Source organism: Photinus pyralis, unplaced genomic scaffold, assembly GCF_008802855.1.
Source record: "Photinus pyralis isolate 1611_PpyrPB1 unplaced genomic scaffold, Ppyr1.3 Ppyr1.4_LG4, whole genome shotgun sequence".
NCBI classification, from domain to species: domain Eukaryota; kingdom Metazoa; phylum Arthropoda; class Insecta; order Coleoptera; family Lampyridae; genus Photinus; species Photinus pyralis.
In genome coordinates, this window is record NW_022170511.1 from 18137886 (window position 1) to 18153999 (window position 16114).

Below are 16114 nucleotides of genomic sequence, written 5' to 3' on the forward strand. Positions count from 1 at the left end.
AAACCAATATTGATATCAACAAACTTTTGAGGGACTTGTAAACGTATTTGAAGGCAACCTGCTATCTAAACTACATTCCATAAAGCTTCAAAGCTCAGAGCAGAGTAGAGAGCGGCGCATAAGCAGTTATACGCAAGTTTTCGCTGGGACTGGCAGCAACCAATTTCTATCTTCCTATATGCATGTGTGAATGCGCTCTATTTGTGTTACTATCTAACACTATTAGTGCTAAGTGATTTTAAAATAAAAAACTAATTTGTGGCAACTGTAACCTTTTTGTTTGTTTATTTTTTATTAGGATCTGTGCTATCAGCGCTTATCGGAAGTTTGAGGATTATAAATTAATTGTTATTAATATCCACACATACGAATAAAAAAGAAAGTTGTATATCTAATGAGGAGTGTTAGTTTTTGTGAAACGTTCCGATTAAATTTAATAAGTGTTTACAATATTTAAAAGGCAAACGAACATCTGTTGAAGGGTGTCACAATAAGTGTTAGTTATCAAACAATTAAACTTTGTTGATTTTATTTGTGGAGATTGGATGATCGATTACAAATTGAATCAAGGATATTATTCGAAGCAGCAAGGTAAATTATTAATTATTATTAACCGTGGACGATCTCCAACCCTTCTTTATTTTCTGCTTGTTTTCGATGGGCGATTAGACCGAGCTTTTTTTTGTGACGCGTTGCGAATAGCTTTATTGGCTTTTGAGCTTTCTCGTTAATCTCCTTCGCTGGTAACTTGTAGGACGTTATTATGGAATTTAAAATTACATTATAATTTCTTTAAATTAATTTAATTGAATGTACATAATTTCAATATTCTCCCGAATAAATACCTACACCTCAATATTTGGCACGGTAATAAAGTCAACTATTCATTTCTTACGTAAGCAAATACGTATCCTTTGTGTGTGAAACTCGATTCGATTTGTTGATTAGAGATAACAAGGTCGTTTACATTCTACTTGAAAACTGATTTCTGAATTGCTTTTGTGTTTTTCTTTTAACGGAACTTGAAATACCTATATTGCAACGTTTCGCACCTTGTTACACAACTTTTAAATATGCCAATAACAAAAAAAAGAAGTTGCAGGTGTCGCTAAATTTGCGTTCGAAAATCGCACGAGCGTTTAACCTGAATAAACTCAAAAGTTAAAAACGGAAGTTGCTCTCTGTTTTGATTGTCTTATCGAGTAACTCGGTGGGCGACAGCCAGTTTAGTGGATTAAGATCCCTGCTTAACGTTTCTTATACGCACCCTTGTTACAAATATTAACTAGCCGACCCTCCAAAAGGAATATTCTTTCAAAATTTCCCCTCTGTGTTTGCAGATTACGGTTCGGTGAATAAGTGTGTGCCAGTAATTTACCTCTACCATTAAATTTACTTTACACAAATTTCTATTCGTTTATTAAAGACGCGTCTTTGAACATTGCATAATTTTCTTAACACAGGATCAATGTGCGACCTATATTTACGCGCGAATGTGTAAAATACGTTGTGATTTCTAATTTTATGATGACCATTGATTAAATGTGACTCTTTAAATCGCTATGTTAATTTATTATAACCGCCACCGTGCGGAGCATATGGTTTTTGAACATACACGTTTTGGCCACAGTTGACATGTGTTAGATAGCGTGGAATCTTAATTATTCGCCCAAGCTTACGCGAAAACCAGGTACCGTAATACTTCGGATACCAAATTTGTTTGACTTTTTTACATTATTGTACCAAGTAACAGCGAACGGTGTCTCAACACTGCAACTTTCACAAACAATCAAATTGAGGCAACGAATTCGGCAATTTTTCATTGTAATTGCTTCCTGGACATGGGACGAACAGCCAAGGATTTTATAATTTATTAAAACAAATTGGCATTGAGAGCGTTATTTTTAATTACGAGTTGTGTAGCAACGACCACCTTGCTTCTTTGGCTATTGTACAATTCCCCCCAAAAAAAGTGTAGGCAATAATTTGATTTTCAATTTATTAGCATCATGAGCTGTTGCTAAGTATCACGGTCGATGATGCAATAGCCTTGAATGTAATTTAAGTCACCTTTAATAAATGCAACAGATTTCATTATCATAAATAAACTGTTCAATACTTTCAAAACAAATTCTTTAAATTTGGATAATCAATTAAGAGCACAATATTCTAAATTGACGAGTTGCTGATGGTAGGCGAAAGCGCCTTTTTGTATAATCATAACCAAATATTAACTAATTGCAAAAATTTCTCGAACTCGTTACTGTTAAGTGATGTCCATTAGAAATTGGACGAAGGTGGATCGTTTGATTTATTTTCGTGCACGTGGCGCTGCTGTCGACCGTAATTAAAATTCTGAAAACCTTTTGTTGTGAGGTACGTATAAAAACTGTAAACATTTTGCTTTTTTACCCACAATTTAATATACGATGCGCACACACCATTACTGAAATATGCTATTCTACTACACGTGCAAATATTTTGTGTGTGCCCTAACTGAATTTTTACTTGAAAATTGTTTACGTGCTTTTTAACGCACATAAATTGAATCTTTTTACGTCATTCCCCTTTAGCTTGAAAAATACGTCAATAAAATTTAAGTTGATTATTTCCAGTATGTTGCCACAGTAATCTACTCGGCCATTGATTATTCCAGAACCATCTAGTTTTCCGATTCCATCACCCACTAACTCATTTAAGTCATTCCTCAATATTTACCGTAAATTTAACGTCGTCAACAACGACACGCGCCGATTTGTGCCATTTAGGCTATCAACTCGTGCAACAAGCCGTAAATGCCCTCTTTGTATATGCATAATCAAATAAAACCGAGTTACAGTTATCAAGAATTTCGTAAGCACTACGCCCATCTCACATTTTTATTATAACGGCGCGGCGTCGTTGTCGAATGGAAGGCGAAAAGACAGCCTTCATCCCTTTTGTACATCTCAAACCAGTTCTAGGTAAATATTTTTAGAAACCATAACTTAGCAATTTACGTAAAACATACTTAAATCTACTTTTCGAGAACATGAAAAGCTTAAATAAAGACGAAGGTTTTATGACATCGGTGTGCAACCTTTTCTTTGCTAAGGTCTTTGACTTTATCCCAAAAGCTTATTTAAGTTTGTTTAAGAGCGTCCTTAAAATTATTAATCGAACGGCGACTTTAATTAAATTTGCAGTTTAATACGTGCTTTAAAACTGACGCTTTGCATTTTATTTCTTACATTAGACCGAGCATTAGACTGTTTGTCACGTATCTTGGGCACAAATTGCAAAATAACGGAATAGTTTTAAATACATTCTCCGCACATAATTTTATAATAAAGTTTCTAACCGTAATTTGCAATTTTTTACTATACTACCTGTGGTTCATCTTACAAATTGTGTTACGTTTATTGTTTACTATTATTTGTCGCTATACCGATAACAAACTTGTTTTTGTACGGCTAATCAGCTGCGTGGTTTAACTAAAATTAATTTTCTGATAATTTCACCACAGATTCTTAAAATAACTTATTTTTCTCATATCAGTGTGTGTATGATGGATTTGCCGGTTCAAGTGCTTTAATTTAGAGAAACGAAACACGTTGTGATCACTTATTATCGCCTTAACACTTTTAATTCCACCTTTGCAATTGCATTAAACCACAAATTTGATTTTCTCAAGGTAATTACCAAGTGGTCCTGGAAGTGGTCCCAATGTTTTTAACGGTCGAATGAAGCTAACGATTATCTAATCGCGTAATTGTTTGAGAGGGCGAGAGAAAGTGGAAAGTAATCCCGTGTTGTTTACGATAACTTCAATATCGGACAATAACGAGGTTGTTCAAAAATGTATAAGGAATATAATGGATTAGTTCTTTAAAATGTACCGTAATAGCTTAGCTACCGATTGTCACGTGTTGAAATGAATTTGTGCCTCGCACAATTAAAGAAATCGAGAGAGAAATCGCCGTGCGTGAGTAAACTCAATTCCTTACATATACAGGCTGGCGCATTGAACGTTGTCTGTTTTGTTTTAAACAATGTTTTCCCCTCGGTTTTCCCTTTAGCCAAGTTGTATTTGATGCTTCTACACTGAATTGCAAAGAAAAAAGGTTATATCGATTTCAATCTTTTTTTATAGAGGATTGAACAAAAATCTCGCAAAAATCTGTTTGCAAAATTTATTTTAATAAATTTGTATTAAAATTAACCCTTAGTTTTAAGACGCCCTGTAGAATGGCGCTCAAAATCTAAATCATTCGCATGTAGCATCAAATCAGTATTGTTGATTTTGGAAGACTTTTGAAATTCAAGTCAACGGAGTCTTAGGTAAGATGGCTCAAAAGAGCAGCCGTTAAACGTCAACAATTTTTAAAAATCTTGAATATTTTGAAAAGCTTTGATGCTGGGTATAGGTGCCAAAACCAGGTAGATTTTCATGTAGATTTAGAAAATGCGAGCGAAATTAAGTTGTACCTTTGTTTTATTGTTCATAGCTTTTACTTATGTGCTCGCTTATGTGTAAGTACGGATATGCTTGCGAATTCATTTTTGCATTTTTTTAAGGCCCATTTGATTACCATTTCGATTCGTTAATTTAATTTCCGCAAGGTGTCCATGTTTTAAAAAGGTTAATATAACGTCAAAAATAAACCTAGTAATATTGATAAAACGGGCGCAAGAGTAATATTAATATTCAAATGATGTACAGAAACAGGCCGCCGACTCAGGCAACTCCCCCCCACTCTTAAAACTCCTTTCTTGCAAATGCAAGGAGGGATGCAGATGTGGCTACAATTGCCTGAAATAAGGGCTCAAATGTTCTGTGACGTGTGTTCTGGCGAAAAATGTCAGAACGCTGCCCTTAAAATTAAAAACAAGGCGACGATTTTGAGTATGTGTTTATATTTAATTGGATTGATTGATTACTGTAATTTTGATGACTTGTGTTTATGTTAAAATATAGTTCACCATTTTTTAAATGCCTTCTTTTTCATTACCACAACCAAAAGCTAATAACGATCAATGGTTTAACCGCAATAAAGAAGGTCTAAAACTAAAGTTTTCACTGTTTGGAAGAAATAGCCTATTTTCAAAATGCCGTAATTTGGTAACTAATTGACCGGTTGGCCTAAATTGTCACATATTTAATGTTCTTCAAAAACGTATATAGTGCGAGAGTGGCTTTCGTTGAAAAATGCATAGTTTAGGGGATATAGAGCAAACACTGAAAAAAGTGTGACAATTTCACGGTTTTTCGTGTGCTGCACTTTTCCCACAACTTTTAGAGAGTTGCAAACTTGGGTATACACCTGGGTATATACACTACTCTGATGGGCTCAAACAACATACCATTGACTAATATGGGGGGGGGGTATTAGTCAATGAACATACTAAGAAATCAGATACATAATGTTTTATTGATTTCTTGTGAATATTGACTGGCCTAATTGGTTGTATTCGGATTAGAAAATAAGTTTCTAAAGAGTGGCGGTTTAACAAAAGTTAATTTCTATCTTTTTTCTTAAGACTTAAGACTCGTTTTCACTTCCCAAAAAAACAAATTACTTGCAATTGATCAATTACATTTTTAAGTTGTATAATTTTAGGTATTCAATCTTGAGTTGCACTGATGCGCATCTAATTAGATACCTATATACTTTATTAATTTATATACAGTGTTTAAAAAATGTGTAGTTACAGTGTAATGTCTGGAAGGATTCAACTTGATTTCATATTTGAATTTAATGTAACAACCAGTAAAAAGGAATAATAAAATTTAAAAATATGGTTTTTATGGGTGTAGAATGTTAAATGAAAATTACGGTCTGCTATTTAGTAACCGGTATTTATTTACAGAATACTATAAAACGAAGCCGATTTTTACAGATGTATACTTTTATACAATCTCCAGCAATGTATTAATAAGATAAGGAACCACCTGAAAATTTTATTCCTGGGACGCTGGCCTAGATGCACCTATTTTGAATTGATGGGCGTTTTCATGTGCTTACCGGCAGCACAAGCTTTGTTACACCGTATTACACCAGGCATTGTATTTAAATTCGGTTTTAAATGTTTTAATCTCCCAAGCATTTGACAAAGTTTCGGCAATCATAAATGAGAGGTCAATTTTGAAAAAAAAAACTGAATCCCATACAATTCGAATTACCTACTGGACGAGGTAATATAAATTTTTAAAGAAAAAATCGTTCAACCCTTAGTATTCAGCATTTGCCTTTAATTTTCGCACACAGCTTTAAAGCTACATTTTTAAAGTAAGTAGATACATAATTATTATATTGAATTAACAAAAACAAACAAATAATTCTTACCAAAACAAAAAAATCCATTTTAATTACGTGACGCACTCGGTGACGCACTACTGCAAAGTTCAATTTTTCGACAAAGGTATAATAAATAGTCCCATATTTTGTTCGAGATTTGTCATACGGTTCGGTTCCTAATCCAAAAAAACTGCATTTGATTGTTAAGGTTGTCGACTGAGTAGGTAACAATCATTCAAAAACCCACTTGGTTTAAAAGGTATAAAAGACATCGATTTTGGTTATTTTCGGTTATTTTTAAATCAAATTTGTATTTTTTTATTTGCTTGAAATGAAAGTGCTCATTCATACTCAGCGAAAACAACAAATTTCATGATTTTCAAGGATATCCATGGATCTCATGGTGAAAATCGGTTGGTCGACAAGACTTTGTCTGTGTGTAATGTTGTGATAAAGGTGGAATTTGTTTATTGTCCCTCTTTTGTTTTGGGCCTTCAACAGACTTTCGCTCAATTACAGAGTGACCCGCATAATGCTTTTTAGGGATGGGATGGAATAGAAAATGAAATTTCTAAGTAGGTTCTCCTCCAATGAAAAGTCATCGAAAATGGTACCTACATACTACATATACGTTATAATTACGGCAGTCTACAATAAATGCGTAACAGTTCAATAGATCAATCACTCAGGATCCTCCCTTAAGCCGAGCTGAAGTTGATTTTACATAACGACCATCATAAACATCCCTCCGTTTTCGTAACATCCAAATGTCTTCAACAGTTTATAACAGTGTGTGTATAGAATTAATGTTTTTAACTTATAATTTCATAGTAAATTTGGCCATTTGTGACAGACTGAAATGTTACCCAATTAGTCAACCCACCCCGACAGGCACCTTTATAAAAATAGATCTCAACACGGATTAATTGCCTTCATATTCTCTACGATGATCAGTATGATCACCTTTTACGTAACTAGTAAATACATAAACGAGAATGTAGCAAAATTTTCCCCTTATGGATATTACTCAACCGTTTAGCGCGAAGCATTTTGGCTTAGTTAACATTAATAAAAGAGTATATTAGTCATCTACAACATATAAATATAGTACGTGTGCAATTTAAAAAGATAATGAACAGTTTTCGAACGCTGCTACTAACACGATTATTTTATAGCGAGAGTAAATGCAAATAACCGCACGAAAATAAGTGAAGGATAAAACCGACAAAATCTTCAATTTTGTTGAGAACTTTGTGCATATTTAAAGAGAAGAAAATCCACTAATTTGTTCTGCATGAAAGTTGAACTTCTGCCCGGCATTATATTGCTTGGAAACTCTCCAACTAAAGGAAATTAAAACAATAGCTTACATAGATTAGATATCCCTGTCCTATCTACTTCCTTGGAATTATTGCTTACAAATACTTCGCGCACAAATGAACCGGTAATGAATTTTTATTTTTAATTTACGCGAGAACCTGTTGAATTCTTAATTTAGTACGGGGCGTTGTGGCATTTTTAAACATCGGCAAACCTTGATATTTTGGCGAAAAGTACTTGTGTATTTATATGTTTATGGAAGGCACGGTACGTTATTGCTAAGTAAATCGTCGGATTTAACCGTTACGTACTCACATGGAAATGCTTTTAAAATGGTTTTTAAAAATAACCTTACATAGTTAGCGTTGTACGCTGATATTAACAATAACGTTTTCCTATTGAGCTAATAACTTTAACCTTTATTAATTACTTTAATTTAATTTCAGTTGCAACGGCTAGTTAAAACTGTACTTCGTGCAATTAAACGAGTACACAATTACAGTACACGGATTTTTTCTTTATTGTATTTTTGATGAGTTTACATGTACATCGCGCTGTTGCATCCTGTTCTGCGATTATTACATTGTATTTTCTTTATCTTTTTACGTGATGAAACTTATTAAGTATACGTGCAGCAGAAACAGATTTTATCGTGCGACGATTAATAATTTAAGCGATTAGATAATCGTGCGCCGTATTAAGCGCTCATTAAGTAGGTGTTGCTAAAAACTAATAATATCCTTTAATTTATCATCTTCCGTTTGATTGATTTGGTTATTTGGGGATTGACAGAGATATTTTAGTTCAATATGTAAGCCTAAGCGATTAATTTTAGTCGATTTTAGCTTAAATGATTTGGTAGAGCATTCACTGTGGAACTTTGGGGTTGTTCCAGGGGTTGTAAGGGTTGGCGGCGCTCTATCCGTGCTGTATTATCATTAAGTATATACCCACTAAATTTCTGTTCTGTATAGATTCTTTTCAAAGCGCTACAACATTTTGCACGCAAAAAATAATTAGGTTGTGTAATAGAAATTATTACTTTTTATGTATATAAATTCGATACAATGGTGTTAAAGCAACGCCAGCTTTTATTACTAGAAGTTTGCGTTAGAACATCGAACCGAGCTTTGCACGAGGGCTTTCAATATTGTTAGAGAAAACGAGGACATTTTATGACTGCCCCCAATACGATGCGTGTTTGGTAATTTTCAAAGTATCTTAGGGGTTGTTTTTATGATGTTTACGTTCCTATTTTTTGTGTTTATTAAATATTTTACGTCTTACCTTTTTTGTCGACTGACATTTCCAGTAACTTCCAATTAATGCGACGATTTATAAGCGACTACGTTTACCGTTATGGCGCGTTCAATTTGTAGAGTTTAATTTAATTACTGGCACTTTCTATTTTTTAAATAGCCATTAAATGAGGTTTTTTTTGCTAAGATTCTAGAGCACAAATTACGTTTAATTAATAAGTTTATTTTTGAGGCCAGTTGCCTTTGCAATTTTAATTGTCAATGAACTGTGTCGTATTCATTGTATTTAAATTTTTCTAGCGCATCGTTTTCGCTTTGCAATTGTAATTTTGTGCAGAAGCTCGCATCTGTTGTGGTCACATATTAAATATGACTTGAGTTACTTCCAAATATGTGAGGCAATTTGTAACGACAACAATACTGATTGATAAATTCCCCTTCGCAACATACACCGGTGTAGAAATTGAAAGTTTTATTGGATTTTAGGGGCGACTTTCGTCGAAATTGCGCAATTTTGTAAAGGCAAATATTCAATTAGCTTCTTACCCCGTGTCTTTACGCATTACGAAAATACCTTAGGTTCCGACAAAATTTTATTTCTAAGCGCCATCTGAGAGGATATAGATATTCTTTATTTGAAACTTCTAAAACTTGATTCCATATGTAAACACGTGTGAGTAAAGAGGGGGCCTCGCATGAATCGGTATTGGATATTAGACTTTGTCGAGAGGAGCCCAAAGTGTATTTTCAGTTACGGCAAAATTTAAGGGTTGTTTTGGTTCCTTCAACAATTTATATTATTGATCTATATAGGCCAACCGTATTAAGCAATAAGCAAACTTGAACAGGTTAAATTGTAGCTTTATGGTGCCGTAATTACGACCGCTAATTTAAACGTGTATTCAATTAAATGCACATTAGCCTTATAACTGGCATATCTAATTAATGAGGTTTGAATTAAAATTGTAGACTTTCGACACCAGGATCTGCTACTGCCAGACAATTTACTTACATTCCGTATAATTTTTTCTTTTAATCACGAAACACGCAACTGCTGTTTATATCGCTGTCACAAATCTAATTCCGAAATTGAAATAATTATTAGGCGCTTTCATGTTTTGAGCTTTGTTAAGTTGGGCCAGTTTGCTACGAGAAACGAAGGTGTGGGAAGTACTGACCTTAGTAACAAAGCGGGATCTCGTTCACATTTTCGACAAATCAAACGGATTTAATACGACTCTAATTTAAATACCAATCCGAACAGTTGTACTTGTGACGTGAATCTTAAAAACACTTACAATTGTTTTAATTTATCAAAACAATCATCATTGGAAATATAGAATTCCTTTCGTGCGCAATAAAAGTAAAATCATCACGTTACAGAAAAAGTCAATGAGGAAATTTATATTCTTATATACAGACTTTACTTTCTATACGGGGAAAGTTTTAAAACAACACGATCTTAAAAAAAATTTAGGAGTAGAATTTCAATTGTTCTAATTATCTTTATATAACAAAAGGAATATTATCCAACCTTCTACTACAGAAACCGGTCGAGAGGAATTTTATTAAATTGTATTAAACAGGTTTTATTAGTATTGCAAAATCTAATTTGTTATATTCCCATTCTCGTGAAAGATATTAACGGTGCATTTGCTATACGGTGAAAATAATTACACGGATATGATCATACGCAAAGTACATTTTATGGCAGGCTTAAAGGATACGAATAAACAGAGTTGTCGCAACAGCCCAGCCATGTTTTATTAATGCCGCGTATATAACGTGAACTTCTGAATATAAAATAACGGTGCCTACCTAATCGAAAAATGTATTGCAATATAAAAATTATCTAACTTTAAAGGCATAATCGAAATTATGGTGGACATGAATTATTTAAAGGATTTAATCATCCGCTATCAATCTTCCATTCACGTTATGTCCATTCAAACATGAAGCAGAGGGTGCATTAAAATTTTAAATCGTTCAATGTTAATATACTTTATGTATAGTATACGTACTTTGAGTATTGTAAATTAATTACAGAATATATTTGTATCCGTTTTACATATGAATACATACATTACCGAAGGTAAGTTTTATTTCGTAGCAGTTTCACTAATTATTTTTGCATTAGCCGCGGTCTGATTATTTATATATATTTTTATGTGTAATAAGCGAAAATTAAATGATAATAGGGTAAAGTCTAGTAGTAAAAACCTGAATTTGTGATCCCCTACGACGTATCGCCATTTAGGAGGGTTCAGCCCCAATTTTGTTCATCGGTGAATGAGGAGGGAAGTTATTCTTTATTTATACAATGGGTGTTCAGATGAAACCTGTTCACATATGGCGCTTTTCCAACTAATTAGTGAATATTTCCGCGCAAACGTTTAATAAATATGCACCGTTTAATCTACTTTACCGTTAAAAATAATGTGCCGCTCGCTTATCAAACAGTGCCATTATATTAAAATAGAAGGTACTTTGAGACTATACCTACTGCTATTACTTTTAGAACAGTAAAAGCAAACGCGGTTTCGATAGCGGAAACTTAATTTAAGCGATCCACGGAAGTGACACAGATATGAAAGGAAGGTAGAGTCTCAACTACTACTTAAACATTCCATTACACTCACAACAATTTTGTCGTTATTTACCCATCAACTGTAAAGAAAAGAACGGGGAATGGTAGCGGAGATTTAGACTCGACTTACTAATATTTCATAAATGATAGGTTAGTTTCATGACAATACTACGTTTTCTTAGCCTGGAGGCTTTTCCAATTCAAGGTTGTTCTACCGCAACTATTTCTTCACTACCTGAACACGTCGATGTATAGCCAAGAACGTCGTTTGCTTTTAAACTAAAAGCACATTGATTGATTCTGATCAGTTGTTTCACGCAAATACTAGAATAAGGTCGTCAAGAGACCTGTTGCTGTCAAATTATAGTCCACATTTTTAGTTTTCACTGTTCGTAATGACACTGATCCAGTTGTATCGATTAAAAATTAGTGTTGGAGGAATGAACATTAATCGCCATTCAGTAAAACAATCGATACAGTCTCGAAATAGAAGGTAATTGCTTTTATAATTCACTTTCACTCGCCTCTTTTTTTCTATTCTACGTAACTTTATTGAATATTTATAATTTTGTCAAGCGTTTGCGCGTCGGTGGAAAGTAAGTAAATCTTATACTTATCACAAATTAGAAAATTTTTTTCACATAGTTGGGTGAAGGTAAATCGTTGTGACCTAGTTTCAGATTAACTTGGAACGTATCTATGCTCCTTTTTAATGAGGATTTGGAATTTCTGCAAGTTTTAATCATTCAGACCTATAGGTAGCTTAACCATCAATATCAGACTTTGAATGTGGCAGTGGATGGGCAACCGAAATCTTATTTTGCAATTTACGTAACCGCAAAGAAAATTTAGGCAAAACACCTTTTTTACTCATTTACGTGCTTGTTTATTCTGCGTGACATTGCAATTGTGTGCGCGTGGTGTAATTATTATTTAAAAAAGGTTAACTTGAAGGCTTAAGATACCTTGATGTTTTTTTTACCTCGCTTTTTGCAATTATTTTTAGCATTACTAAATGAAGATATTTTGAGTTCAGTGTGAGGTTTTTCTACAAATTCGGAACCGCATGACTGTCGTATATAATTGTGGAAGTCACGCGCGGTTAACGGAAATAATTGCATAAATCAATCACGTATGTTTTTCACATTACCACACCTCTTAATTTAATTTTAAAATCAATGGGATTTAGCAAAAATGCCCACGCTGATGTCTCCAATAAGTTGGCTAAATCTTTACTTGCACATCTAAAATTGTGAAATCGGGCACTCGCAATTTCCGGTGAAGTTGTGCAAGTTTGACTGGAACCTCACGGTCGCAAACTAACATTCCAAACTCAGGGTGGTGTTGTGGATCTCAAACAATATTTTGAATTTCGATTTGTGGTGAAACAACGTAAAAGAATTAGACGAAGGTAAGAATAATTAATACGCGCAATCACATCGAAAAATAAAGGTAAACAACGATAACCGCACCCAATTTATTTATTTACAATTTTTTTAAGTTGTGATTGAAAGTCGTTTTGCTAAAATTTCGGTAGTCGTCAACCTTCGTAAATTAATCAGACGGGAAATTGTTTTTCGTATAATGAAATTTTCTAGCGTAAAATGTCAAAATGTCGTTAAGCGAGGACTTAACTTTAAAAGCAAAGAATTTGTTTTAAATGGCAGTGACGCAGCTGCTCGGTGGCAAGTAATCAGAACGCTATTGAAATACATATCTCGACACTGAAATATTCATATCGTAAGGCAAGGAGAACGAGTGGAATCAAAAGGTTGTAAAATCGATTCGATATAACAATAAATAAATTTAATAAAACACAAGTTACGAGTGACCATTATTCAGTTATGAACATTTATTTGATAAATGCGCCAGTTTATTACACGTAGAACTCACAACAGTTATCGGCAGGTCGATATTGAACTATTTATCTCATTTTGGTGCATCCGACGCCTTCCTCATTAATTTCTGATACATTTTCCAGGACACAAACAGAATTTTGTTACCAAGCAGTATTCTGAAAAGAACCTTTTTATATATTTGTATCAATTAAATAACTTTATATAAGTGTAGCATTTGACCTTTATGTTAAACAAGCAGATATAATTGAGTCTAGGCAGTTAAAAACGAAAATGTTGAAATTTGATGCCATAAACTAGTATAGTTGTTATTGTGGACAATTTCAATTATTTATTATGACATAATTAAATGCATTTCTATATCCATATTGGGCAATTAATAATCGTTTTGTCTTTGTCCCACTAATGTTACTAGAACCTGTTTACAACCTTGATCTTCAATTAATCATGTGTTAATAAAAATTACTTTGCTACTTTCCCACTTAGAAAAAACGCCATATCGCTGCTAAATCAATTGACGTGTAGTGGTTGACAACGCATTGTCTCATTGTTAACTCATTTTTTGTTGCAGGTACGTAATGTGTTCCGGCGTAGTTTCCATCGGTGAGTTTAAATCCCCGATCACAACTGCTTTTTAACCAGAAAATATATGCTAATGTGTAATGGGTAAATTCACCAGTCAAGTGTCGCCACAGGGAATCAACAATATTGTTAATGCTCCGAAGTATTACTACAAGAGGTATCCCAATAATATTTTTGCTCCAATATTACAAAAAGTCATTCGACTTTATTAATTGTATTGTAGGCATATGTTCAAAACTGTAGTAACATTTAAATTGTTGTTTCAATTGTTACTCGACGTATTATTATAGCTTGATCATCTTTCTTGGTATGAATATTTCTAACTAAGCGACCATACGTAAAATCGTTTGTGTTACCTTCCATCGAATACCAGAGAGGTCTGTTGGAATGTTCAATCGAGATCTTAATGTTAATATCCGGGTTTGAATCTTCGAAGTTTGAATATTTAACATATGTCTTTATTTCATTTAAATCTACCCTTAATCAACGATTATCATACACGTTTAAAAAGTACGTTAATTCAATAAGAAATTACAGTTCATTTTTCTGCTTTTATTTATACTGTTTCATATTATTTGGAAATGTAGGCACTCGCATTCACCCGTAGGAATCAGGTGTCGACACGGGGGTTGAATACGCGTTTCAAAAAGTAAATTGTTATAATTTTATCAATACGGGAAAATACAAATATATTCCCTGTTTGCAAATGACGGTGTTTTTAACTGGCCCCTCCGTCACAATCATTTATTGAGCGGGGGTCGCCTATTGATTTTGTATTATATGGTTCTAAGGAGACCCTATAAGTGCATATGATGGAAAACCCTGCCCGTTTTAAAATCACGAATTTTTTACGAAAACTCACGTCATTTTAGGTACATTATAGCCTTGATGACGGACCCTGTAAACGTAATCAGTCAACCAAACCAAAGTTCACTCAATTGACGATTGTCATGTTAAAAAATTGCAATAGAGCGTGGATTGTGATTTCCATTGTGTATCAATAGTGTTTTTGAAGTTCCGTCACTATTTGTCACATCAGATTAACCTATTGTTCTAACCACTGATGATTTTTGAATGGTTTTATTTTATTTAGTTTCCTAGACATCTCTTCTTTAAAAATTTGCGTCTGGTTTAAAGCTTTACCTACATTAAAACCAGGTGTCAAATTCTTGACAGAATAGCTTCCTAGCTGAAACCAAAAATTGTCAACATATGTACGCACTTACAGACGGGAAAAATTTATTCTTTAAAAGTTGCTTAAAATGGTCTAAAACGTCGACATTTGATGAAAGTTTGAAATGTTCAAAAAACGGCTATCGCAATAGCTACCTAGCACATGCTAGGAAGCTAATGTTCCATAAATAAGAAAATTGCATTTTTGCGCATGCGCAACACGATTTTTGCGCATGAATTTTGTTTGCTTTTATTAAAGGGACTTACCATAGAAATTTCGTTTAAATTGCTTCAGAAACAAGATCGTTGCGTTTTGCACATTATGCAACACAATTTTTTGACTTTGACAATTTTTTTCTCCGTTTTTTGATAAGATAACCCGGCCCAATTTTTTGTAGGTTGTACACAGGAATATTCTTCCAAATAATAGAATAAAAATTTTAGGTTGCTATTTGAAAAAAAAAGTTCGATGCCGTTACGGCGCTCCAAAATTTCTTTTCAAAAATCCGGCCCGTTATTTTTCTGTTCGGTATGCCTAAAACATATATACAAAATTTCAACAAAATCCGTCGAGCCGTTTTCTCAGAAAATTGCCAACAAACGTACGTACGTACATACAGACGGAAAAAAATTTTATTCTTTAAAAGTTGCTTAAAATGGTCTAAAACGTCGACATTTGATGAAATTTTGAAATGTTCAAAAAACGGCTATCGCAATAGCTACCTAGCACATGCTAGGAAGCTAAAAATCTGTTGCAGAAATCACTTTCTAACCTGAGGTTTCCTGAACTTGGTCGCCCCGATGCATTAGATTGTTACCTTTACATTTTTTCATCAATTTTATCTAACAATTTCCCACGGTGAAGTGTCATAGTCATAATAATTATTATAACCTCGAGTATGACGTACTGGAAGATAACTGTTTGTGGTGGAATTGTTGTGGTGTGCTAAATTCCTTGTTTTTGTTATCATGAAGAATGATTAAAGGTTTGTTGACGTCTGATTTTATCATTTAGTATACACTAGAAAATACGTACCTACCTCAAATTTGTATATTTAG

At 33.6% G+C, this 16114-nt stretch overlaps 1 protein-coding gene across 4 annotated transcripts in view; it reads left to right on the top strand.

Moving 5' to 3' along the window:
* The first annotated feature begins 123 nt into the window (after positions 1-123).
* Positions 124-16114, top strand: part of LOC116168299 — a 49020-nt gene continuing 33029 nt past the window's right edge. For 2 of the 4 annotated variants that reach the window (XM_031484034.1, XM_031484033.1), the window contains exon 1: positions 124-591. The gene's annotated coding sequence lies outside the window, so the exon portion shown is untranslated. Of the gene's footprint in view, positions 592-11715; positions 11938-16114 lie in introns of those variants that run through there. The other 2 variants (XM_031484036.1, XM_031484035.1) reach the window with 1 other exon arrangement.